This window comes from Sus scrofa, chromosome 13 (assembly GCF_054392235.1).
Source record: "Sus scrofa isolate SSC_HxYL_T2T_F1_AM1 chromosome 13, Sscrofa_HxYL_maternal_Yorkshire_Landrace_v2.0, whole genome shotgun sequence".
Classification (NCBI taxonomy): domain Eukaryota; kingdom Metazoa; phylum Chordata; class Mammalia; order Artiodactyla; family Suidae; genus Sus; species Sus scrofa.
The window spans coordinates 165405210-165431402 of NC_139395.1; positions in this window are offsets into that span (position 1 = coordinate 165405210).

The window sequence follows — 26193 nt, forward strand, 5'->3', positions numbered from 1 at the left end:
ACCTGGCATTGTCTCTCTGAGGATACAGGTTTGATCTCTAGCCTCATTCAGCAGGTTAAGGATCTGGCATTTGCAGCAAGCATAAGCTGAAGTCACAGATGTGGCTCAGATCCAGTGTTGCCATTGCTGTTCTGTGGCACAGCCCTCAGCTATAGTTCCAATTCCATCCCTAGCCCAGGAACTTCCACATGCCACAGGTGAGGTGTAAAAAAAAATAATAATAAATAAATAAATAAATAAAATGCTTACATAATTAAAGAAATCTCTAAATCAATCTTATCTGCTACTTTGACAAGCAAAAAGAAATCAAACAAATTAGAAAGGAGAATAATAAAGATCAGAGGAGAAATCAATGGACTGGAAACAGAAAAATAATAAAAATATCAATGGAAACAACAGCTTGTTCTCTGTAAATAAGAAAATAAAGTTGATAAACATAAGTATAGATCTTATAGGAACTAAAAGAACTGTAAAGAAACATGAACAACTTTATGTCTATAAACTTAACACTTAGATGAGATGGATAAATTCCTAGAAAGACACAAAGTACCATAAACTGACTTGAGAACTAATAGAAAATCTGAATAGACCTATGCAAAAATAAGTAAATAAAATTAGTAGTTAAAAATAAGGGTGGAGGAAAAATGCAAGGAAGGAGAGTTTATAAAATTCTATATTATTTGAATCTTTTACAATGAGAATGGAGTTCTGAATTATGTGTGATAATAGAAATGTGTTTCTGCCAGTCGTAGATATTTAGAGTTCAGCTTAACAATCAAACTCATAGGACACATTAGACTTCACCCAGTACTGGTGGTTATTTAGTTTTAAGAAAGCAAACAGGAAATAACCCAGCACATGCAACAACAAAGCTGTGGTCTTGGATGTCTTAGGCATAGCTTGCAATGTGCCTACCATGCTGTTTATAGAATACGCATTGTCATAGAAATGAAACTGAAAATATGCAGACTCTCATGGCTCAGGGAATCATCAGCTCTTGGGGCCTTTAAGCTTTCAGTCCTTGTCACATTGTTCTTTCAGGTGTATGCAACTAGCCCCAAGTCTCTGCAGCTGCATCTCATAAATATCAGTGTTTGTTACTCAGTCTCAGTGATGAGGTATGGTTTGGTCCTGCAGTCCTCTGCCAGATTCTCTTTCACTATAGATCTGCTCCAATTGTGTTCCTAAAAATTCTTTCAGTTAATATTGCAAGGAGGACTAAACATGTATCAAATCCTCAGACTTCCCTAAGACAAAAAAAAAAAAAAAAAAAAAAAGTCCAAGAAACAGCTGTTAACTCCTTTTAAAAGTCTAGACACATATCACTCAAAGATCAGTAAAAGATATGTGTTAAGATTATAGGTAATTTTTTCTTATTTAAACTTTCATCTGTTTTTATAATGTTACAACGAGCACTACTTAATTCATTCAGGAAAATAAAGCTAGTTTCAAAAAAATTATAAACAAAATCAAGTGTTCCCTCAACTGAGGAAGTGAATAGTTGATACAGGTGGCCAATATTTTCATACTTGCCAGTGTTGTAGTGACAAAGCATTTCAGTGCCATGTGGTAGTCTTAAAAATTACATTTTAACTTTAATAACTCTAATTTTTTCTTTTTTTCCCAGTTCTATTGAGAGGGAATGAACATATGTAGCACCATATAAGTTTAAGGTATACATAATAATAATTTGGTTTACATACATCATGAAGTGATTATCACAATAAGTTTAGTGAACATCCATCATCTTATACAGGTACAAAATTAAACAGAAAAAAATTTTTATTCTAATTTTTAAAAAATTACTGCAAGCTTCCAAGCAAATGTACTAAAATAGAGACAGGAATATGTTTTAAGTATACTAATTTCTATTTTTGTAACAGGTTGGGTTCTTGGGGAGGAAACTGAGATAGACATTAACTTGCAGGAGCTTTACCAGGAGGGCTGTTGGGATCAGGTGAATTTGCAGAAGACAAGAGTAGACAGGATAGGGCAGAGAGAAAAGTCAAACTGCAATGCAGCCTCAACAGAATCTTCATCAGCCACCAGCTCAAAGATAGGATGAACTTTCAGAGCTGTTCTGAGTGTGGGGAGGGAGGGAGGGGTAGATGAAGGGAACAAGGAAGGGTGGGGCCACTGCCAGCCTGTGTTGATGAAGGCAGCCTTGAAGAGGGCACATCCTTGATAGGTAACTCTCTTCAGGGGCAGAGATAACTGGAGGGAGCTGATAGCTTGAGGCTTGTTTTCCTTCCAGCAACCCTCTCAGCAGGTAGGCAATCTTTATTCCTGAAGGGGGATCTGGGCAGTATACTATAATGTTCATCACAACTTGCAAATCATAAATGAGTTATTCCAAGTTTTTTTCTGGTAACACAATCTGTGGAGCAGACACTATTAGTTCCTGGTCAAGATCCAGTGTCTCTTTGGATCTAATTTGTTAGAAGCATAAAGTGCCCAGGCCAGGCGAGATAACGTGAGTATCTAAACCAATTATGAGAATCCTGTTCTGTGCTTCCTATGGCCTCAACCCTCTGCAACATTTAGATATGGTCAAGGAGCCTGATGTTAGTAAGACAATGGGACTCGAGGAAATGTCTTCTATAGGAATTCTGAAAAATAGTTTGTTCTACTTGTTAAAAAGGAACAGACGAAGCTGATATCCTCTTGCCTCTTCCTAATTCCCTCTTCCTTTTCTTGTACACAGCTGTGGTTCTTGTAGTTGCAGAAGTTATTTTGCAACTGAGAGGAAGAGAAAGGTCAAGAGAATTTTTGAGAGCATTTTCTGACATTTGTGAACTACTGAATAAAGCCACAAATCTACATCTGGGTTTCTTGCTCTTTAAGGAATGTAACCATTAATTATTTAAGTAGCTAACATTGGATATTCTGTCACTGACAGCATAGCATAATCCAAACCGACCCAAGTTGTAAGATAGGATGATGACTCTATTGAAAATATAGGGTCAATATATGTTAACATGTGTATGTGCATGTGTTTATCAAATGGTGGTATGTTTTCAATAAATTTGAAAACACCAAATACTGTATCTTCCTTCTGAGAGTGAAAGACATTAATTATTTACATTAAGATGTTCTGCCATATTTAAGCCTACTTCAACAAAGTTTATGCTTCTTCAACATACCTGACCAAAAAATACCTTTTAAAACTTCACCTACTGATATGGACTGGATCCTAGCATGTGTTCTGACTGATGGTTTCTTATCTTGATCCCTAATTCTGACTGTTTTTTACAGGAGTATTCCTAGGAGCATCCAACTTAAGTTGAATTAAGCAAAAGCAGTAAAATAGGGTTGCATTTTTTCTTATGCTTATGACTTGATTACTCGAGCAAGCAAACTAGCTCTGAAAAATTGACATGCTGAACTGTGTTTTAGATGTCGACAAAGCCCAAGAGAGAAACAGGTGTAACAGATATTTGCAGGTCACAACAAACCTGCAAACTTTGTTTACTGGTCGCAATTAGCAACCTGTGTCTCTCTCCACTAGTTATTTTTATCTGCCTGCAATCAGACCCCTTTCACTGCTGAGCAGACTTGCTCATTGACAGTACACAAACAGAGACATGAAGTGGAGGCATGTGGCTTCCTATGCTGGAGAAGGAGGTCGCCCTCTATTTTGAGACAGGAAGTAATGATTGTGGCCAATTTAGCAAAAGTCTTGAGTTGAGTTTGCTCATGTAAGTTCACAGCCCAGCATCTATATATATCATAATCTACAGAGAGATTTTTGGTACACTCCCTCTAAAGTCATTAGAGTGAATGACTAGATACATGCCTTGCTTCTTTCATTGTCCTGTTTAGAAATGGTCCATTTATTTATCCAGGCATTCTTCTTCTGAAGGGTGACTCAGAGTGCCTCATAGACATGTCAAACTAAAACTTTCTGAAACTGAACTTTTGATTCCTTCTCCGTCTTCCATGTTTTGATAACAACACTGTCATCACAGAGAAATCTGATTCAATCTGGAAACCTAGAACTAATCTTACCTGCCTTGACATGTCTCATCCTCGCATTGAATCCATTTCCTTGTCCTGATTTGAGAGGACTATTAATTCATGCACACCACCTCTCTGCTGCCCCCAGTAGGCCACACATCATGATCTCTTGCCCAAACAACAGCAAAGTGCCTCATTACTTGTACACTGATGGCTTTTATGATCTATTCCCTATGCACAGTCTAGAATAATATTTTAAAAAATAAATTAGACAAAGTGACTCTCTTGCTTAGTGGGAAATTTCAATGGCTTCATTTCACACTAAGAATATAATTCCAAAGTATTACTACTATTTCCTCAGCCCTACATGGTCTGTACCCTACACATTTTTCCAGTTTCAACATGAAACATTTCCTTTTGCTCTATAGTCTAGAGCACAGCAAACTACAGCCATCAGCCAAACCCACCCCACCACCTGTTTTTGTAAATAAAGTTTTATTGGAAGACAGCCACATTCATTCATATGTATCTATGGTTGCTTTGTGCTGTCAAGCCAAGTTGAATTTTAACAAGGAACATGTGTCCTGAAAAACCGAAAATATTTACTGTCACACCCTTTAGAGAAAGTGTGCCAGCTCTTCTACTAGAGCCTCATTGGTCTCTTTTCCCCCCTTGATCAAGATAAACTTTTTATTACCTCCAGCCTTTGCACTCATCCTCCCCTCTGCTTGGGGAGGATAAGATGTTTCTTTACAAAGTTTCTTCCATCTTCTCCTCATTGACTCACCTCAAACTTAAATATGCAGAAAAGCCGTCCTTTATAACTCTAAAATAGGGCACCCATCTCCTTAGGTACACTCTACTCTATCATATCCTGTTTCCTGTATTACCCATTAAAAGAGAAATTATTCTGCTTATGCATTTATTTATGGTCTACTTTCCTCCACAAGCCTCTAAGCTTCAGGAAGTCAGGTCCTGTGTCTATCTTCCTCAGCACTGCTTTCCCACTACCTAGAAAGTGACTGAATAATAAGTGCTTAGCAAGCAATTGTTGATTTTTAAAAGAAGCTATGATAGCCAACTTTCTTCAATGGCATTCAGTCATTTAATTCCACATCTAACATAAATTTCCTACAGGGAAATACAGTACTTTTCCTCTCCCTTCAAAACAGCTTAGAATGCATAACATTGCAGCTCCAAGAAATAGTCTAGTTGCTCTCTGTCTGTATTTATGCATTTATTCATTCAGCAAATGTAGATTGATACCACCTGTAGGAAGAGTGGGGCAAGACATGATTCGATAGACTTGTCCATTGGGCAGAAGCATGACTATCGTCATCTTAATATGACTAAGAGAATCTGAAAGTCAAAAGGATACCTTCTGAGACTTACCCAATGCACCTAGAACTGCTGCCTCAAAGACTCAACAAGAATTTTGTTGTTAACCCAGGACAAGAACAGTCAGTCAGTGTTGATCTTTTTAAAAGCCCTAGTGGAAACTGCTCTGCAGAACTCAGTGCCTGAAGCATTCTATAACTAGAGATAAAGTAAGTTGTATTACTTCTAGGGGTTTTGAGTTGGGTGAGCTACAGGGAGAGAGGAGCAGGTTGGCATGGAAGACTTTTTAGGAGTTCAGTTATATTGGGCTTAGATCTGATTCTGCAGTGGAAGACTTTGGACAGTGCCGTCACTGGGTATTTGCGGAGTTAGACAACATGTCACCTGATGGTTGAGGATAGGGTGGAGAAAAGAGCAACAATATAATTTTCCTACTTTACCTATATGATAGTTGCTCCATTTACCACTGCAAATAATTTTGTTGCTTCTCCTTGGCCATGGCCACATCTTCTAGGGTCTTACCTTATTTATCTTTGCAGCTCTTAAAGGGCCCAACTCAAAGACTTTCACAGAGAATTCTTCTAAATATTTGCTAAATTGAATAGCAAGTGCACCTTGAGAGAAGGGATTTTCCCTATGTTTTCATCTGCAATTAATGCCCCCCCCCCAAAGAACCTGCTTGGTTTTTTCACTCCAGTAAGGTCGGTATTCCATGCTACTAAAACCACAGCTGGCTAATATAATCAGTTCCTGAAACTTTCTGTGAAATGTACATACAGATAAATTTGCAATGGCAGTACTAAAAGACAATAAGCGTTTCTGTATTATAAGGTAAAGTTGCCTGGCGATTGCCATCTTATTTGGAAATGGCACATGATGGGTTTCAGAATGATTAGCAAGCTGTGATCTCATTATCCTGCTCTTGAAGTCAGTTTTACTATGAGATGCAAGCTGGATTTCCTGTGGGAAACCACTGCTCTGCCCCTAGCCCTCCCCTTCCCACCACTAAATCTTAACTGGCATCATTTTATCATTTTCAAGGAATCTCTGCATAGTTATTAAATAATAATATAGTAAAATGATTGCTTTTAAACATCTACATTTCTAGACAAAAAGGGAGAAGAAGAAAGGAGCATATAAGCATTATGTATACAGTTGCTATTTGCTTAACCTTATTGAAGTACTTTTTATACATTGGTACAGACTCTTTCAATTTTAACCTGTTTTCACTATGTAGAGAATTAAGTTTTAAAAAGGCTCTTTTGCTTATTTTTGTTTTCACACTTGAGATCCTCCCCTTGCTGAATTATTCCAGTAAATATTCATTTATATTGTTATTATTGCTACTATCCTTCTTATATCAGTGAAACTTTGTATTAGAAACATAAAACCAAATTTCTAGCAATTGATTATATAGAAAGTTCAATATTGCCTTGTTATTAATAAAATTAAAATGGTTTGGGTGGAAGAGATCATAATAGCATAAAGATATCACTTTGCTTGGAAATCCAGGTTGTCATTTGATACCAAAAATCTGCCAAATTGAATCCCTTAAAACCATCCAGACAAAATGAAAGTCTAATAAGTTGTTTTGAGAATTGTGGCCAAGGATAAATATTGGAATTTCACAGCTCTTTCAGGAACGTCCATGTATTAAACAACACTAAATTAATTAGGACTAAAGGAAAAAATGCAAAAATAGCTTTAGTCAGGTGAGGAAATGCACATAATTTTTTTTTCATTAAAAAAAAAACCAGTACTGTTAGCTCAATGTCAACTGAACTGTGGTTGTGGCTGAGAATAAATCAACACTGTTTCCCCTTACAGGTGAAACACACAAACTCACTGTTTAGCAAAAGCCAAGGGGGCAAAAGTTCAATTTATTTACTGAGTCTACTGGTATTAAAAAGAATCCGGATTTATAGGAAAGGTAAATGTTATAGAAGCTGTATTTAAAGGACTTCAAGCTGTATTAAGCACACTGTTTAGGGCAGAGACTATTTCTCATGCATTTTTGTGATTCTCCATGATGCCTAAAACAGTTCCACATACATTGGAGGTGCTCAGTGTTAACATTTACTAACAGAATGGAATTGGTGGTGCATTAAACTGGTGAACCTGGACAGTCCTAAATTATACAGTGACCTACCCACAGTGTACTTCAATATTATGAAAAATTGCAGTTTGTCATGCATTTTAAATTTTTTTCTCTCTCCTGAAATTTAAATGCATATAAATGGATAAATTAATACCAGTTCTTAGTGAACAATAAGCAGATTTTATAGAAGACTAGTTTTTGAATTTTTATTCTATCAGCCTGATATATAGTTACCATTTATCATTTAGCATAAGCTAAAAAGATACTGTAATCTTTAAGATGCACATTTCAGAGCAGCTTTTCTTTCAAATTCAAATTTAATTCAAATATTTAATATTTGGTTAGATATTTTATATTTAACTGTTTTGTTTCTCACTCAGATAATTCATTATGCACCTTTTAAATAAGCTTTTAATTTTAGAATACTTTTAGATTTACAGATTTACAATGAGGATAGCACTGGTATACATCACAATTAATGGCGGTATGTCTTTCTCTATCCCTTTACTTTTAACCTATCAGTGTCTCAGTGGCTTTATATTTAAAATGACTTCTTTGTAAACTAGAAATAGTTGGGTATTTTTAATCCACCCTGACAATCTCTATCTTTTAATTAATGCATTGAAACCATTCACATTTGGAATGATCATTGATATATTTGGATTAATATAAACCAGTTTTGGAACTGTTTTCTATTCCATGCTGGAGGCTTCTATTTCTGTCTTCTCTACTTCAAATTGAGCATTTTATAAGATTCCAGTTTCTCTCCTCTGTTAACATATCAAGTATACTTTATAAAAACAATATTTTGTTTGTACTAGAGTTTGAAATATATATTCCTAACTAAGTCTACCTTCAATAAAACTACTCTACTTCCTGTGCAGTGCAGGAAACTTCTAACAGAATACTCTAAGTGCTTCCTCATCCTTTGTGACATCACTGTCATTCATTCATTTATGCGTAATGTTACAACTACTTAATACAATGTTACTACTCTAGTTCTAAATAGTTATTTTTTAAGATCAGTTAAGTTTTTAAAAATTTTATTTTACCTACTTTTATTCCTTTTCTAAAAAAATTCCTTTTCTTGTATTGATCCAACTTTCTGACCTGTATCATTTTCCTTCTACCCGAAAAATGTCTTTTAACATTTCTTGCACAGATGAATTCACCCCATTTGTATTTGTCTGAGAAGGTGTTTGTTTCTCCTTCACCTTTGAAGGATAATTTCACTACATATAGAATTCTAGGTTGATTCTAGATGATTTTTTCCTTTCAACACTTTAAATATTTTATCACACTTTCTTCTGTCTTGCTTCTTTTCCAACAAGTCTGCTGTAATCCTCACCCTTGTTCTTCTATAGGTAAGATTTTTTTAATCCCCCCATCCCGGCTTCTTTCAAAGTTTTCCTGTTATCTTTGGTTCTCTGTAGTTTGACAGATAATGAAATTTCTATGTGTAGTTTTTGATCTATATTATGCTCTATATTCTCTGGACTTCTTGGATTTGTGACTTGGTATCTGTCATACTTTTGGAAAGTTCTGTGATGTTAGTTTAAATATTTCTATTGTTCCTATCTCTCTTCTCCTTCAGATATTTCAATTACATACATGTTATGTACATGTTACACTGTATGAGTTCTTCAACATTCTGTTCCATTTTCTGTTCCATTCTCTTTGCATTTCAGTTTGGAGATTTTCTGTTGTCCCATCTTTAAGCACACTGATTCATTCTTTGGCCATGTTAAGTGTTTTTAGCATTTCTTATTGATTCTTAGAATTTCTATCTCTCATTATATTGTCCATCTGTTCTTACATGTTGTCTAGTTTTTCCATTAGAGACCTCAACATGTTCATCATTGTTATTTTATAGTTTTCTGTCTGATAATTCAAATGTCTGTGTTATATCTGAGTCGGGTCTAATAATTTATCTCTTCAGACTGTTTTTCCTTGCCTTTTGTCATGCCTTGTTGAAAGCCAGATGTGTTGTATTTGCAGACAGGAACTCAGCTAAATAGGCCTCCAGTATGAGGATTTATGTTAATATGGCTAGGAGCTGGGATTTTATTTATATTTGCTGTAGCTATAGGGACAGAGTCTTCAAATTTCTCTTATGTCCTCATTTTTTTTGCCTCCCATCTTGACTCTGAGTTTCTATAAGTATTCCTCTTCAGAAAGAATCAATCACATAGATCTTGTAGGTTTTTCAACTGTGATACATTGTGATTATACCAGAATCTTGTTGATGGGATGGAAAAGTATGTGTGTATGTTTGGGGTAGGGGATTGAGGCAATTTATAATCTTCACATTAAATACCTTTTTACAAAATACAACATACACCTTTTATGGGCCTATGTCTTTGGTCTATGACTTTCACAAGCATTTCTTTTTCCATAGCTCTCCCCCACCTGCCTTAGGTGAGGCAGGATGGCTAGATGGGGCTGGAGTGAGAGGAATGCCTTTCGGCCACAGCTCTGGAACAAGATTATGATAAAGTCTTTCCCCATAACAAATAGGTCTTTGTTATGAGGGAGGCTCCAGGCAGATGCATTTCACAACAATTTTTTCTCTTTCTCTCCCCTAGATAGAGCATGAGTGTCTTTCTCATATCTTCACCATAAGAACTTTTGAGTTTCCTGGATGTAAAGCTGATAAAAGTGTGGGGTAACACCCAAAACTTAGACTCCCCCCAGGAATTTTATACTAGTTCATCAGCACTTCATTGAAGTTACCATCTAATTTATGTCTATCAGTTTAAGCCTTCAGGGGCCTCTGCTCTAGGTAAGCAAACATCACTGTGATGTTGGATTCACCTGTCTCACCAGATTTCAGGACAGTGTTTTGCCCACAAACTCAGTTCTCTGAAGGGTCCAAGAAAAAGTGTTGATTTTTAGTTTGTACAATTTGTTTTTCATTTAAGTTTTTTAAATATTGGAGCTGAAACCTGCATTTAACTTTCACTGGCTGTCTTTTGCAGATGAAAGTTTCACACTTGAATCTTAAAAATGTTTGTGCTTTTCTTCTTGACAATGCATCAACTGCCATTGATTTAGATTTTTATCACCAGCAATAAAAAGGCCACAGACTATTTTATATCTCATGCTGCGTGTTTTGCATCTATGGTGCTTCTTTCATTTTGCTGAAAATGCCTGGCTCTATATCCTTCAGCCACAAATCTTAAATGTACAAATGAACATAAATTACATCAAATAGCCCATTTCAACATTATGTATAGATGTTTTCCTTATGTTACATTTTTACCTTTTTATTAAGAAATTTTTATTCAAAAGAATGTGCAAAACACACAAGCACAATTTGCAGAATGATTATAAAATCATATGCCCACATTGAGAAAAATAATATTACTAGTTAGAAGCTTCTAAAACAATGCAAAATTGTTGAGGAAATAGTGGGTATTCTTGCTTCTTAATTTATTGGGAAAGCTTCTAGAGTTTCTCCATTATTTAAAGTATCAAACTATATGCATTTTATCATGTTAAGGATGCACCTTAATTACTATTTTATTCAATTTCTCAGGAATGAACGTCTGTTTATTTTCAAAGATATTTCAATACATATGGGGATATTCAAATTATTTTTTCCTTAGATCTATTAATATGTGAATTAAATTAACAAATTCCATAATAATAAATAATCCTCATATTCTAGGGATAAATCATACTTGCAATGTATTTTTTTAATGTGCTGTAAATTCAATTTGCTAATATTTCCTCAATTTTTATATCAATATTCAAGATTTATTTTTGTGTATGCTGACTTTATCAGGTTTGCACTATATTTTTATCAAGTATATACTCTGGGTGTCAGAATTATACTTGCTTCATAAAAGGAATTTGGAAGTTTTTCTTTCTTCTTTTTTTTTTTTTTCCCTATACCTGGAGACAATTTCAAAGCACTGAAATATCTGGTCTTTGAAAGTTTTGAAACTCCCTCCTATAATACTGTCTGGTCCTGGTGTATTTGTGAAGAATCCTTTGATAAATTTCTCTATTTCTTCTATGAAAACTCCCCTATTTAAACTTTCGTTCTTCAGCAGTTTCAATTCTGGGAAATTGTATTATCCTGGAAATGTATCCATCTCATCTAGATTTTCAAATTTATTTACATAGAATTCTGCAAAGCAGTGTTGTTTACTTTTTAAAATCGACTCTGTTTTCAATGATAAATCTCCCTTGTTATTTCCCTATGTATTTGTACCTTCTCCTTTCTTTCCCCTTAATTAACTGAGCTGGTCTATTTCATTAGCTTTAAAAAGAGTCAATATTTTTAAATAACCAGTAAGTTTCAATCTATAAAAATTCTACTTCAATAACTTATGCTTTATTTATATATTATTTATTATATTCTGGATTGAATTCTGTTGCTTTTCTAGTCTTTTGAGTTTCTTTTATCTGTATATACAAATATATTTTTTATTCTATGTATTTTTTATATTTATAAGTTTGCCTAGAAATTCCCCTCTGATTGCTGCTTTAATTGTTTCCTACAGATTCTGACATGTAGTGCTTTCATTTTCAGTTTGAGAGATTCTACAATATTGGTTTGCATTTTCTCTTTCCCCTTAAAGTAGAGAGTTTCAAAATTTCTAAGTGGAAAAGACTGTTCATATTTGTATTTTGTTGTTATTTTCTACTCTAATTACTCTGTAAAAGATAATGCTGTTTGTTTTATTTCTAATTTGTAGAAATTGTTGAAGTTTTCTATGTGACTTGATATGTGATCAATTTCCATGGACATTAGTGTGTTCTTGAGAAGAAAACTTAATTTCTATAATTTGAATATAAATATGTGTCATACAGCTATGCATACATAGAAGTTCAAGTGTATTGACTGTGTTGTTTGTTTCCTACACTGTCACTTGTATTTTTGCCTACATGATCTATATTGGTTTTAGAATGGTGAGCTAAAGGCTACCATTAATAGCATTTTATCTAGGAATGTAAAATGGTGCAGCTGCTATGGAAAATAGTATGGAGGTTCTGCAAAAAAATTAAAATTAGAACTACCCATATGATCTAGCAGCTTCACTTCTGGGTACTTATCCAAAAGAATTTAAATTAATATCTCAAAGAGTTAGTCTCATGTTCATTGCAGCATCATGCACCTCTTAGAGAAGAGATTATAAAAAACAACAACATAAACGTCCATTTGTGGATGAATTGATAAAGAAAATGTAATACATTTACACAGTGGAATGTTATTCAGTCTTAAAAAAGGAAGGAAATACTCTCATATGCTACAACATGGATGAATCTTGAGGACGTTATTCTAAATGAAATAAGCCATTACAAAAAGACAAATACTGCATGATTTCACCTATATGAGTTATCTCTGTAGTCAAACTCTTAGAAGCAGAAAGTAGAATGATGTTTGCAAGGGACTGAGGGGGATGATAAATTGGGGAGTTTCTATTCAATGGGTACAGAATTTCAGTCATGCGAGAAGATAAAGCTCTAGAGATCTGCTGTACAAGGGGTGTATAATTAACAATACTATACTGTACACTTAAAATTTTGTTTAAGATAAGTTTTATATTTTATCCACACACACACACAAAAAATGTTTTGTCTATTCCTGGAATCTTTTGTTTCTGCTTCATGAAACTTGTTGCTATATTATTTGACACATAAATATATTTACTAAATCATGTCCTTCAGCATTATAAAAAACCTGTCTTTGTCATATTAAATTTGGGGGCTTAATTCTACTTTTACTACCACGGCATTTCAAACTGTGATATCTTAATGGATATATATGTAACTTGGTATAACTTTGCTTATTCCTTCATTTTTAGCATTTCTTAATCACTTTGTTTTAGATGTAACTCTTGTACATGGTTTTGCCAGTAAGCTAATCTAATAATCTTTTTCTTTTCATAGAGAATTGAAACTTTTTATTTATTGATGTCACCAATGCATTTGATGTTAACTCTTTCATTGGATTTTATGTTACTGTTTGCAGTATATTTATTATGTTTTCTATAAATGATTTGTTTTTATATTTTTTCCTAATGTATTTTGGGTCTTAGAAGTTTTTTTTTCTAGTGCTTGCTTTTATATGAATTTCATTTACAATATTTATTTATTAAAATGCCTTTTATTTGTACTATTTTTGTTTATCACTTTTAAATGATATACTTTAACTCTCATTTATTATCTTTGCAACAATTATTGAAATTACTCCACTTTCTCCCCCTCTATTCTTTTTTTTTTTCTTGTGTAATTTCGGCACAACATTGACTTTTCAAAGCCTTTTCCTTTGATTTTTACACTTTTCTTCTCATGTTTGTTTCATTTGGACCTATAGTTAAAAGTATCCTTTGCTCATCATCAGTCCCTTAGCCACCTTTTTCAATCATCTTGGCACAGAAAAAAGCTAATCCTCTGGATGATTCTTTAAGTATAGCACCTTTGTATGATAATCCTGGATTCTTTTATGTTTAAGTTTTTTATTTTCCACAGCCGTGATGGCTGAAGAAAAGTTTAGCTGAAAATCCTTAGCTCATATTTTTTTTGTGTGCGTTTCTTGAAAATATTGCTCCACTGCATCTTACATATATGTAGTGGTTGAGAATATTGATGACAGCATGGTTTTCTTTCCTCTTTCTTTTTAATTGACTTACCCTTCCTTTCTACATCTTATAGCCTAATATTTTTACTAATTTACAAATTAATCGGTAAAAATCATATTAATTAAATTTTTATTAATATTATATAAAATTAGTTAGTATTATGGGTAAATTTTCCTGGGTTCCCAGTATATCTTTTAGTATGTAGATGTAGACCTTATTTTATTTATGGAAAGTTGCCTTCTATTATAATTTTAAATATTCTGCTACATTGTTTCATTTTTCTTCAAGGCTTTGGTTATACATATGCTATATATTTTTTCCCTTTTACAATATCAAAGGGAAAATCGTTCCTTGGGCTTTTTTCACCTTTTCTTCAATTTTGTTCTCACAGTTGTTTTCATCCTTTTCTTCAATACCTCATTACATTTCAACTGAGCGCACTGCCCCTTGGGAATGCTCTAATTTAGTCTTTATTTGTAAGTAATAGTGCCATTTTCTTTAATTTTTTCCTGAGTTCAGTAGACTATTATTTCATACATTTTTGTTCTATTTTTTTCTATGTTTTTAATCCTCAGTGTTTTATTTTGTGTTTTTCACTTCTCCAAATGCTTGTTTAAATGTATTTAGTTTAGCTTGGGGTACAGGGTTTTATAATTTATTTTCTGTATCATATTTATTGAGAAATTTTGTCATAATAAAAGTTTTACTTCTTATGGGAATGGACTTGGCACTTGAAAAGACTTTCTTTCTGCTTCTTAGATACATAACATATTTTCTAACATATTGAAATTTGCTTTATAATACAAGAATAATGTTTAATAAGGGAGCCAGAAGAAAACAGATTTTGGTGCATGTCTTCTGGTCTAATGAGTAAAATGTTACACTCAACGATTCAACAGTTGAATGTTATAAATTGAGGAGAGAATGCTGTGTCAAATACAGTGTCTTGGAAATTAATTTTGTTTGACTGATGTCAACTTAAGAAACCAGATTCACATAGAAATGTGTATCAGCATCATATGGGCTGAATTGTATCCCCTCCCCTCAAATTCTCACATTGAAGTTCTAGCACCCAGTACCTCAGGACATGACTATGTATGGAGTCTTTAAAGGGGTAATTAAGGTAGGTCATATGGGTGGGCCCCAATCCAATATGACTAACATCATAAGAAGAGGAAATTAAGACAAGGACATACACAGAGGGAAGACAATATGGGTGTATAGGGAGAAGGCAGACATCTACAAGCTAAAGAGAGAAGCCTCAAAAGAAAACAACTGTGCCAACACCTTAACTTTGAGCTCCCAAACTGCAAGGAAATAAATATCTCTTTTTTAAGCCACCCAGTCTGCGATACTCTGATTTGGTAGCCCTAGCTAAATAGTATAATACATGACAGTGTTTATCTCACTGCTTATAAGCAAGGTCAGGAAAATTCTTATTCTATGATGTCCAAGATTCTAAAGAACAAAGTTATCAGACAACTGTTAACAGAAATTTGAATGTTTAAGTTTTTACTAGGTCAATTTTCCTGTGTCATATGATTGGCTAACAGATATATTCATTGTTAATATATTAATCATTCTCTTAATTTTTCCAAGAAGTATTTTTCAATAGATTTTTTTTAGGCAAGAAAAATGATTAATGGTAGTATCTATTTTTTTTTTTTTGCCCAGACTTGTAAATGAAATGAGTCCTAAATGATTCATGTCTCTATTATCACAACTCTTACCCAACTCTTCAGTGTTTCCTTGTTTGCATTTATTTTGTCTTGTGATATATAAATATTCATAGTGTACTCCCAAAATTGTGTTGAAGGTTCAGCCTTGAAAAATTATCTGCTAAATAAGCTAAATTTATGAATGCCAATTTATCTTTAAAATGAGAAATAAATTCATACACCTTTCTCCATTTTACCCTGTGCCATGGTGGCTTTTTCTTTTACTAATGAAGGAAAAAATAGCAATCCAATCTTCAGTTTGAAAACTCTGACAAGCAACTTACCCCAGCTAAGAAAATGTATACTTTGCAGCAAAATAGTTTTTTAAAAAGTCATATGTAACTCTTTTAAATTGACAATGTTTACCCCTCTCTTGATCATACAAAGACAGACTTTGAAACAGTGTCTTGCTGCTACATTCTGAAGGCTCACTGGTCATGTGGGCATCCACTTTGGGATTTTTAATATCAAATTCTTAAAGATTTGGCACCACTTTTCTCCACATATGTGCCTATGTTCCATTTGATAACATCCTCAATAAAACCCTTGCTAAAATTTTCATCAGTTATTTTACCATCAAAATACATTATACATTAATCTGACTTCAGATGTTACTGGTTTAAATGTAGTAAAAAGAAAAAGGTGAACATGGATGTCTATACTTTCATCCAGCTCCATGATAAAGAACCAAACTGAACTCTACCTCTCAGTTGCTCGTTCAAATCCAGCCTTATGTATGGCACAGTGCTCTAGCAGATTTTCTCCTTTCATACAAAGTTCACCTTCCAAAGTAATCCCAAAATTTAAGTTTAAAAACATCTGTCAACCTTATTCTCTTGCTTGACTGTATATTTCATGGTACAATTCCTCATTAAGATTTCTTACCCCCCTTTTTTTTAGTTTCAGAAAAATAAAATTTTTACTAGTGAGCAATTTATTAAATCATGAACATTCTCGATTTTCAAGAGTTCCAAATATTTTTGCATTTCAAGTCATCTTCTGGACACTCCTTGGTTCTAAAGAAATGAATAATGGGGAGAGAACACTGAGAAAGACAGGGAATTCACCATTGGTATGTTTAATATGGAACTAAAATGAACCTGGGGTTGTGTGCATTGGGGGGAAACTAAAAATTGAAAGAGGAGTTTAGGAGAGTTGAGCATGAGAAAGAGAATTAAAGGGAACAGACACTTTTGGGGTGAAGTATACAGAGTGGAGGATTATGGTAAAAGAAAAAATTTAAGGATGCTTGCTTTGCTTTAAAATGGACTTTCCTTTACATGGTCCATTGAGAGACTGATTAAATTATCAAATCTTTTAATTACCTTTCGGTTGTCAAAACCAGACAGAATTGAATTTATATACACTAAATGTCAACTCAGGGCTTTTTAACACAAGAATCACAACAAATAAGAATGGAAAATGACTAAGAACAAACTTTCCCCAAGGATATGATTTGGCTATGACCTGATTCTTCACCAGCTGGCTCACCTATGATTACACCAAACCACCAAACTCCTCACTGTTCCAATAAGTGGTTCCATTAGGCTTTTTCTGAAAAGCCTTCCCAGAGAAATTTGAGAAGAGGTCATCTCAAGTAGACCCTCCATAAATACTTCTGACATCAATCAATTTAATTTTTCAGTCTGCTTTTGCTATCACACTCCCCTGTTTATTTTCCTCTTGTTTTGTATCAGTTTCTTGATAAAATTCTTCAGGAAATTTCCCATCAGTCACCACCATGATAGAGTAGGGAGATCAGCAGATAAGAGAGGTGCCCCCACTTGGTAGCTGAATAAGACATGGCACAGCACAAGCAGGGACATGTCTTGCCTTCTGCTCAGAGTGACAAGTTTCTTCTCAGAAGCTTTTCCAGAATAGGAGGCTAGCTGTGACCAGCAAGGTACAGGAAACATCTCCCCAGTCCCATTGCATCTTCCCAGTGCTCTGTTGGAGTGCAGGATCTGAGCATAGCACAGGCATAGACAGGCAACTCTCTGCCTACTTCCTCAGGGGGAGGAGAGCTATTGGGCCAGTTCATTCTCATCTGCATAGAACAGCTCCTGGGAAGGAGTGTGGGTAGCACTCCTCAAACCGCACTGGCTCATGAAGCAGAGGCTGTCTGTGCCCTCACACCTGAGCAGCTTGTCTGGGTGCTGTGTTTAGTCAGGAGGGGGAGAACAATTTGCTTTGTGGTTGGATCTGTATTTACCCTCCCCTTGTCAACCCCAATCTTGAAATATCATCAACCTACTACATTCTCTACTCAGTTGCTTTTAACCTTGCTCTCTGATGCCGTTTCCCTCCCAGATGGGAAATGATAGAGCACTTCAGGTAAGTGTACTATTTTGAGAAAGAATTAAACCATCTCAGGGTAATGCACTGCTGCCACGGCCTCAAAGGGCTAGCCACTGAGCCGTCTGTGGCTTCCCCCAGCTATGCTTTACCTCTGTTAATAAGCGTTCACACATGGGAAAGCATATTCTTTATTTCTACCTCCACTTTACACTGATGAAGTAAGCTGCACCCACATTATGCTACTAACTTTTTTTCAACACAGCCACCTGTATTGTACTAAGTACTGCGGATACAGAGATGAGAAGATTACTACTGCCTATGTAATCTATCATAAACCAGACATGAAAATAACCAGTCATACTAGAAATCACAGTGAAATAAGTGTAGGACAAAGGCATTTGTAAAATACTGTGCTTAATCCTCATGACAAGAAGCCATCACTGAGAAATTGGCTTTTGAGAAAGGACTTAAAATGAGTAGATGGAGAAGGCAGGAAGAGGCTTTATAAACAAATGGAAAAATATGACTTAAAGCTGAGGCATGTAAAAGGGCATGGCATCTTTTTATATTTGTGGCTGTTAAATCAATTAACTATTGTCCAAATCCTTTATATCCTTATTATTATTGTTTTATCATTTGAAATGTCAACCTTTGATAGAAGTCTTTTAATCTTTTTTCCCAATTACTATTTTATTTCTATTAATTTTTAAATTTCCTGTATTTATGCTCTATTAATCAGTATCTAAACTTTCATCACTATTTTACCTTTTTGACCCATTTTTATAGATATAAATTAAATTAGTCATCTTTGTCTGGTTTAGTGTTTTGGCTTAAAATTCCAATTTTTTCTAAGAATTAAATTACCTTCATTAAATAAAGTATTTGAATCTCTAATAATTGGCCCTCAGTCTTCTGTCTAGACCTTGAGGAGTAAAGAAATGACAGATGATCATAATCTTTGATATTGTGTCCTTGAGGGTAGTGATCAGGAGGACATGGTTTTAAGGTGCAGGAACCGCGGGCATAGAAGAAGAAGAAAAATTTGTAAAAGTTCTGAGTCCTGGATACACATCAGAGCCAATACAGTTAATGTGACATTCATTTCTACCCAAATGCACCCCTCCAAGCCTTCAAAAGTTAGATATGAGGCCCTGTAGAATTGAGCTGTTATGGGGGATAAACAATTAACACTTCCTGGATGCCCAGTAAGTGACATGTTCTCCCAAGGGAAACAATGTTTCTTCAGTGAAACCATTTTACCACCTGACTAGAGGTGGAGAACCACAGGGAAGATAGTTGTTATACTTTATCATTGTTTATAAATAAATAAGCCAATTTATCATTTTGGTTTAATTATCTGAGCTGAGGAGAGGTATTATTTAATTCAACTAGGCCAGAAGCCACTCCTCATTTTAACTCCTGCCCAAGAGAACTGGCCAGAAGGGTAATAAGACACCAGCCAAGTGAGTCTGTGAGAAGCTGGGCCCTGTGTCCAGTCCAGACACAAGAGGTGCAGTCCGAGGGGCCCAGCAGGGGAAACTGAAGGCACCACTGAGTGCACACAGAGGAAGAGGCAGCATTAAACATCCACCAGGCCCAGAGAGGACATACTCGATGTGAACATTCTACCTCCTTTTATCTTCCCTGCCCCCTGAACTGCATCTCCAGAGGGTTTAGGTAAATAGCCAGTGGAAAGTAGAGGTGGTATGAAGGATAAGATGCAGAAGCTAAAGAAGAACAGTTCTCAAGGAATCGTACTGAAAGAACTCCACCCAGAACTGAGAGGACTTATCCTCTCCTGAACTTGATATCAATGACAAGATCTGGATTTGGCGGGTTGATGAGACTTTGAGAGTAATTATATGCGGCATGTGAGAGGAGTGTGAATTGTCATGTCTGGGTAGAAGACCATGACAAATCATATTTTTCAAAGATGGATGTAGTTAGATCTGCCTTCTTATTAGCCATCTGTTTCTTGCTCTGACCAGATGCATGCTCTTCTGTAATGTGACCTGGTCATTCCCTGTCAGTTTCCCTGTGCTTGAAACTGGTTTGACCTTAGCGACTTACTTGACTAATAGAACGTGGTAGAAGCGATATTATACATTTGCAAGGCTAGGTCATATGAAGACTTGCAGCTTCCTCCTGGGTCCCTTGAATACTTGCTTTTGGGAAACTCTTTTTATAAATCCAGCCACCATACCAAAGAATGCTCAAACTCATTAAGAAGAACATGAGGTATTGCAATTAACAGCCCTATTCAAGCTCCCAGTAAATAGCCAGCAATGTGAGTTAGCCCTCTTGACCACCCAGCCCAGTTGAGCCTTCAGATGCCACTATCTGGCCACACCTGCTTGAGCCGCCCCAAATGAGAACCATCTTGCTGAACATGAAAGATAATAATAAATGTAGCTAGTATTCTTAAATTGTCATAACACTAAGTTCATGGCTCCATAGATGATAAAACAAATCTATGTTGCCTTTCCTCTTCCTTTTCTGAACATTACAGGTGCCCAAAATAAAAATGTTTGTTCTTGTTCCATCCCTTTTACTACAAACTTCCTTTCTTAGAAATATGATTTGTGCCATTCAAAGTTTTCACTACCTGTGGTTTCTATTTACCTTTAGAGTCTTGCTTAATTTACTTCTGTTTCTAGGGACTCATTGAAGAAAGATATCTGTTTTAATAAATTCTTTCATCGTATAGCTTTGCAAACTCAATAATTGAACCCTACAAACTCACTTATTTCTCAGTAATGCAAGTATGAAGGGATAGCATTTAAGTGGAATTATTTAAGGTGACCTACTGCTTTCCAGCCAAAATCGTAATATCCATTATTTTTTTATTAACCACAAATAAAATTTAACCAACTACACTGGAGTTCCTGGTGCTATAGTGGTTAAGGATTTGGCATTGTCACTGCTGTGGCTTGGGCTTAATCCCTGGCCCAGAATTTATGCATGCCACAGATGAGACAAAAAATTTAATCAAGTATATGCATAGGCATATACCATTAACTGACTAATCATGGATGGATCTAGTTTAATATAAAATGCTGTAGTAATTGCCTTACTGTTCTTATCCTACTGGAAAACCTCTTCCTTATTTTTATAACAAGAAGAAATCGGGCAACTTTGAAAAGCTTCTTTGAAGAAATGTTGATTAGTATTTTTGGAAATCAGTAGAAAGCATATGAATTTTGCAATGAAATCTATCTAGTTGAGTAGAATTCTCATGGGCTTGGGTAAATCCAAGAGACCTTTGAGTTGGCTTCCTCTTTTAAATGGGTAGAGGCCAAGTCTACTGTGAATAATTCACTGAAGTATAAAGCATGCTCCACGTTGTGAGCCCTCCACCCCCCTCGCCTAGTGGGGTTAGTTGTCTTTCTGTGTCCTTCCTCGGCACCTTGTAACCAACTATTGTCTGGTTTTTCAACTGTCCAGTGAAAGATTAGCTCACATGTTCTTTAAAGGCAGGGCTGTATCTTATCTACCATGTAGCTCAGAGCCCAGCCACATTACCTGGTCCAAACTAGGCTCTCAGTCAGTTTTTGATGAATGAGTGAGTGAATGAATGAATGAATGAGACATTCAAGACTTGCTCATGTCTCTGAATTTGTGTAATTAGACAGTAAAATTACTATAACATATTACCATCACTACAGAAAAGTCCGTTGGACAGTGCCACAATGGATGCAATATTAAACAATAACCAGACATAGTTTTAAATGATGAAGAGATTTTATGAGAACAGTGTGAGAATTACATGTTCTATTTATTTAAATATATGGCAATTATATTCTGAGAATGCTGCAAACCCATCTAAATGTGACAAATTCAATTGCACAATATGCAAATCATACCTATTTAATGTAGGTAACAATAAACTATCATTAGAATGAGTGTTAAAGAGGCTTTTAAAATTTATAAAGGGCAACATGACCAGGCCCGGGCTTTCTAGAACAAGTTGAATTGTAGTACAAACACAACAGTAAGTGTGATTGATTACTGAGAGAGCTCCAGCTGCTCTTCTAAAATCTCTTATTTGTAAATGATTTTAAATCAAGTAGAGGGTTGGCCTGTATCTTTGACATACTTCCTTCCTTTCTTTAAGATTCTGTGATTGTATAAGTTAATTGTTTTATTGACAGTCCTCAGGTGGACTGTGTGATATTTGGCTGAGCGAGAGATGCAAAAATGGCCATATCCCGGTCAGGGAAGGAGAGAACAAAATACTTTTCTATGAAAGGAGACAGACATTGAGCTTGACATTCAGGTGTCTTTCTACTGTTTATTCCTTTTAAGCCATCAGAAAAGTCTGTCCTACAGATAAAAAGATGTGAGATCCTTTGAACTAATTTGGCATCTTTTTCAGCTGCTGAGGCTTTGGCTTGCAGGAGAGGGCTCCCTAACCCCCATCTCTTTGTCAGTATCTGTATCCCTATAAAAGTGATCCCTGCCCTGGGTTAAACTTTAGAGGACACTACTTATTCAGTAATAATAAATAGTTCATTATTTTTCTTCTAAGACTTTAAATAGCAGTGAAAGAATGTCTATGTCAGCAAACAAAACGTTCTAATTTATTTTTCCATCCTAGGCAATGTTGCACCTTTTGGACATCCAACTTGTCTGCTATTTTTGCTGTCCTGCTTTTCTACTGAAAACAGAACTTCATATATTTTTATTAAAGCATCTCATTAAACTTTTATCACAATGCATTATTAAAAATGATGCTTCATTCAAAATGTTACATACTGAGTTGCTTGCCTGGATGTCCCATCTGACCAATAATAACTATAAATTTTTAATAAAAACACATTTCCTCCTGCTTTCCCCCCAAGAGGTATTGTGGGCTGAATTGTGTCCTTCAAAACTCATATGTTGAAGGGAGTTCCCGTAGTGGCACAGCGGAAATGAATCCGACTAGGAACCATGAGGTTACGGGTTTGATCCCTGGCCTCGCTCAGTGGGTTGAGGATCCGGTGTTGCCATGAGCTGTGGTGTAGGTCGCAGACACGGCTTGGATCCCGCGTTGCTGTGGCTGTGGCGTAGGCCAGTGACTACAGCTCCGATTGGACCCCTAGCCTGGGAACCTCCATATGCTGCAGGTGCAGCCCTAGAAAAGACAAAACAAACAAAAAACTCATATGTTGAAGCCCTAATCCCCATTACCTGAGAAAGTGACTGGATTTGGAGACTGGGCCTTGAAAGAGGAAATTAAGGTAAAAGTAGATTATAGGAGTGGCCCCTAAGCCAGTATGAGAGGTGTCCTTATAAGAAGTGGTGATTAGGGCACAGTCACATCCAGAAGGAAGAGCATGAGAAGGCAGAAGGGGAACATGGCCATCTACAAGCCAAGAGAAACCTTGGAAGAAATGACCTTTCTGACCACTTCACTGCAGACATCTGGCCTCCAAAACTGTAGGAAAATAATTTTTGTTGTTTATGTACTTTGTCATGGCAGCCTGAACAAACAAATAAAAGTATCAATCAGCAGAAACACATTATTTCTGACTGCAGAGCCAAGACCTAGTGTGGAAATCAACATGGGAACCTGAATTTAAACCCCAAATCCAAACCCAGGAAGCAGACTGAGAAGGGGAGGGAACAACTTTATCAATATTTTCCCTTCCTCTCTTTGTATTTGCTCCTCTTTCCTCAGGACAATGAGGAATTTCTAAGTATAAGAAAAATGTGTTTAAGAAAACAGGGAAGAATAAGACCAAATGAAAGGAGTCTGGTTTTAATTAGGGTGTCTTATCCACAAGACAGAAAGTTAAATGTTAAGGTGACTGGAGCAGTAGCAGAAAAACTGAAGTAAGCATCAGCTTAATGGTTGTCATTTCTGACACTGAATAATGAAGTTTGTTTTTTAAAAACCAAAGTAAACAATATGTGAGCATAGAGAAAAGAGTTGAAAGTTAAATATGTGACTAGATTCTCCTACTGTTGACGCCACATCAATATAAAGACCCAGGAACATTTCATTTTAGCAACAATTTCTGGAAAGAAAGAATGTGTTTGTGTATGAAGTTATTATTTTGGAATGAGTTTGGACTTGATTTATTAGTTATCCCAGCCTTGGAGACATACCAGAATAAGATAACATTTTAAGGCTTCATCTTTGAAACCAAACTAACCACCTTGATAATGCTAAGAGTTTATTTATTTCTCTGTCTTCAAAACATACCCACTCAGGTCCAATAGCCTATTAACCAATGCTTGGCGTATTGAAATGTGATTCAGAATAGGATAATAACACAATAATGTAACTTATTAATAGATGTAATAACTAACAAACTGCCATGTTAATTTTGCACACCTAGCCCATTTAATCCTCTTCATAGCCCTTGAACAATTATTCCCCCATTACAATGATGAAGAAAATAAATCCTGAGAAGTTAAATACCCTTTGTCTTACAGCCAGGAGTGTAGGAAGTGATGTCATCTTCCAAGGTAGAATCCAAGGTTATTTTGAGATTTAAGGAGAATGCAGGGCATTTAAGGCAGTTTTGGGGGTATGCCATAACTAATCAACTAAAGCTCTCCTGGAAAGTCGACAGAAATTATTCAGCTTCGATATTTAGTAAAATGGATTAGCAAGATTTCTAAACTTTATCCAACAATTTCAGCAGCCAGAGAGAGAGAGACTGAGAGGTATTAGACTGGAAACTGGTAAGGCAAAGAGGAAGGGTTGGGGCTGGAGGAGAAGGATGAGAAAGTATGTTGAATGAAAAATCAGGGAAAAATTAATTTTCACAGAAAGAGGGAGTTTTGGTAAATTTATCATGCTGGAAGCGAGAGGGATTTGTACACCAAGAGGAGAATGTGTAGAGATGTTATATTGGCATATGTACACTGTGATATATGGAATGATTGGCCACAGGGACCTGCTGTGTAGCCCAGAAAACTCTACCCAATATTCTGCGATAATCTACATGGGAAAAGAATATGAAAGAGAATGGGTGTGTGCATGTGTGTGGCCGAGTCACTTTTTTGTAGAGCAGAAATGATCACAACCTTGTGAATCAACTCTTCTTCAATAAAACCTTAAAAAATGGAATAAAAAAGTGAATAGAAAGCCAGGAAAGACAAGTGTAAGAAACAATGAGATATACCTACTCTGCTTCTGTGTCCCCCCACCTCGGAGTCTCTGGGTTACCACAAGTTAGGAGAGATGTCAGAGTTACTGCAGACATCCTTGTTTCCCCAAGAACCTCAGGGTCTACCTGTAGCCTGAATGAATAAAACACTCCTATTTAAGTGTGTGGCAGCCATGAGGAGGCAGACCTCCTCCTCCACGGAGCAGAATAGAGGGAGAAACTTATTCCCTAATGTGGAAATTCACCAGTGCCTGGGGCTCCAGCTGAGCCTCCCATGGGCTCCTCCCTTAAGGCAGACCCAGTGCAGGGAGACATGACCTCCTTGGTGGGCCAACCTCGGTTCAAACACCCCTTGACACCTACCCTGCCTGTGAGGAGGCTGCCACCAACCCTCTTTCCCTCTCTCCTTCACTCTGGGTCAGAGCTGCATTGCAGGTCCCAGCCCCTGCCCCAGCTCCTGGCCCTCTCTCTATTTCCTTTCATCTAATAAACTCCTGGCGAGTTTAATTCCATATTGACAGCTACAGCTCAAAGGACTCAAAATACCACAAAGTGTTTTTTACTAGTTTTCAAGTCTATAAAGATAACAATGCAATGAACACAAACTCATAAAGGTATCACTAAATTCGTAATCAGTTTTTGTTATTATGTATTTATATTTACATCTTGCACATCTCTACTTTTTTCAACCCTCCTGCTGTCACCCTCCTCCAGACTTTATCATCTTTCCCCAAGTTTATTGGTCCTCCTAAGGGTCTCCTTGAAAGTACCCTTGGTCCCTTCTAAGCCATTCTCACGAGGTTCCCAGGGAAGGCTTCCTAAATGCAGATCTTTAACAAACAGAACATTTCTAATTCTTTCAGCGAATGAGCCAGACTTGATAGGCTAAGGTCATATTGCAAATCTATTTTTCCTCCCATGGACTTTCAAACCTGCATTCCTGTGCCTACCTTCTCTATGTTAGGATGAAATTTCAAGAAGATCCTATAGCTTTCCTGAGTACTCTAGGAAGACCCAAATAGGCCCTTTGCTTTGGCATAGAAAATCCAGTTCCATCTAATGGTTTCCTAACCAGTTGAGTTACATCT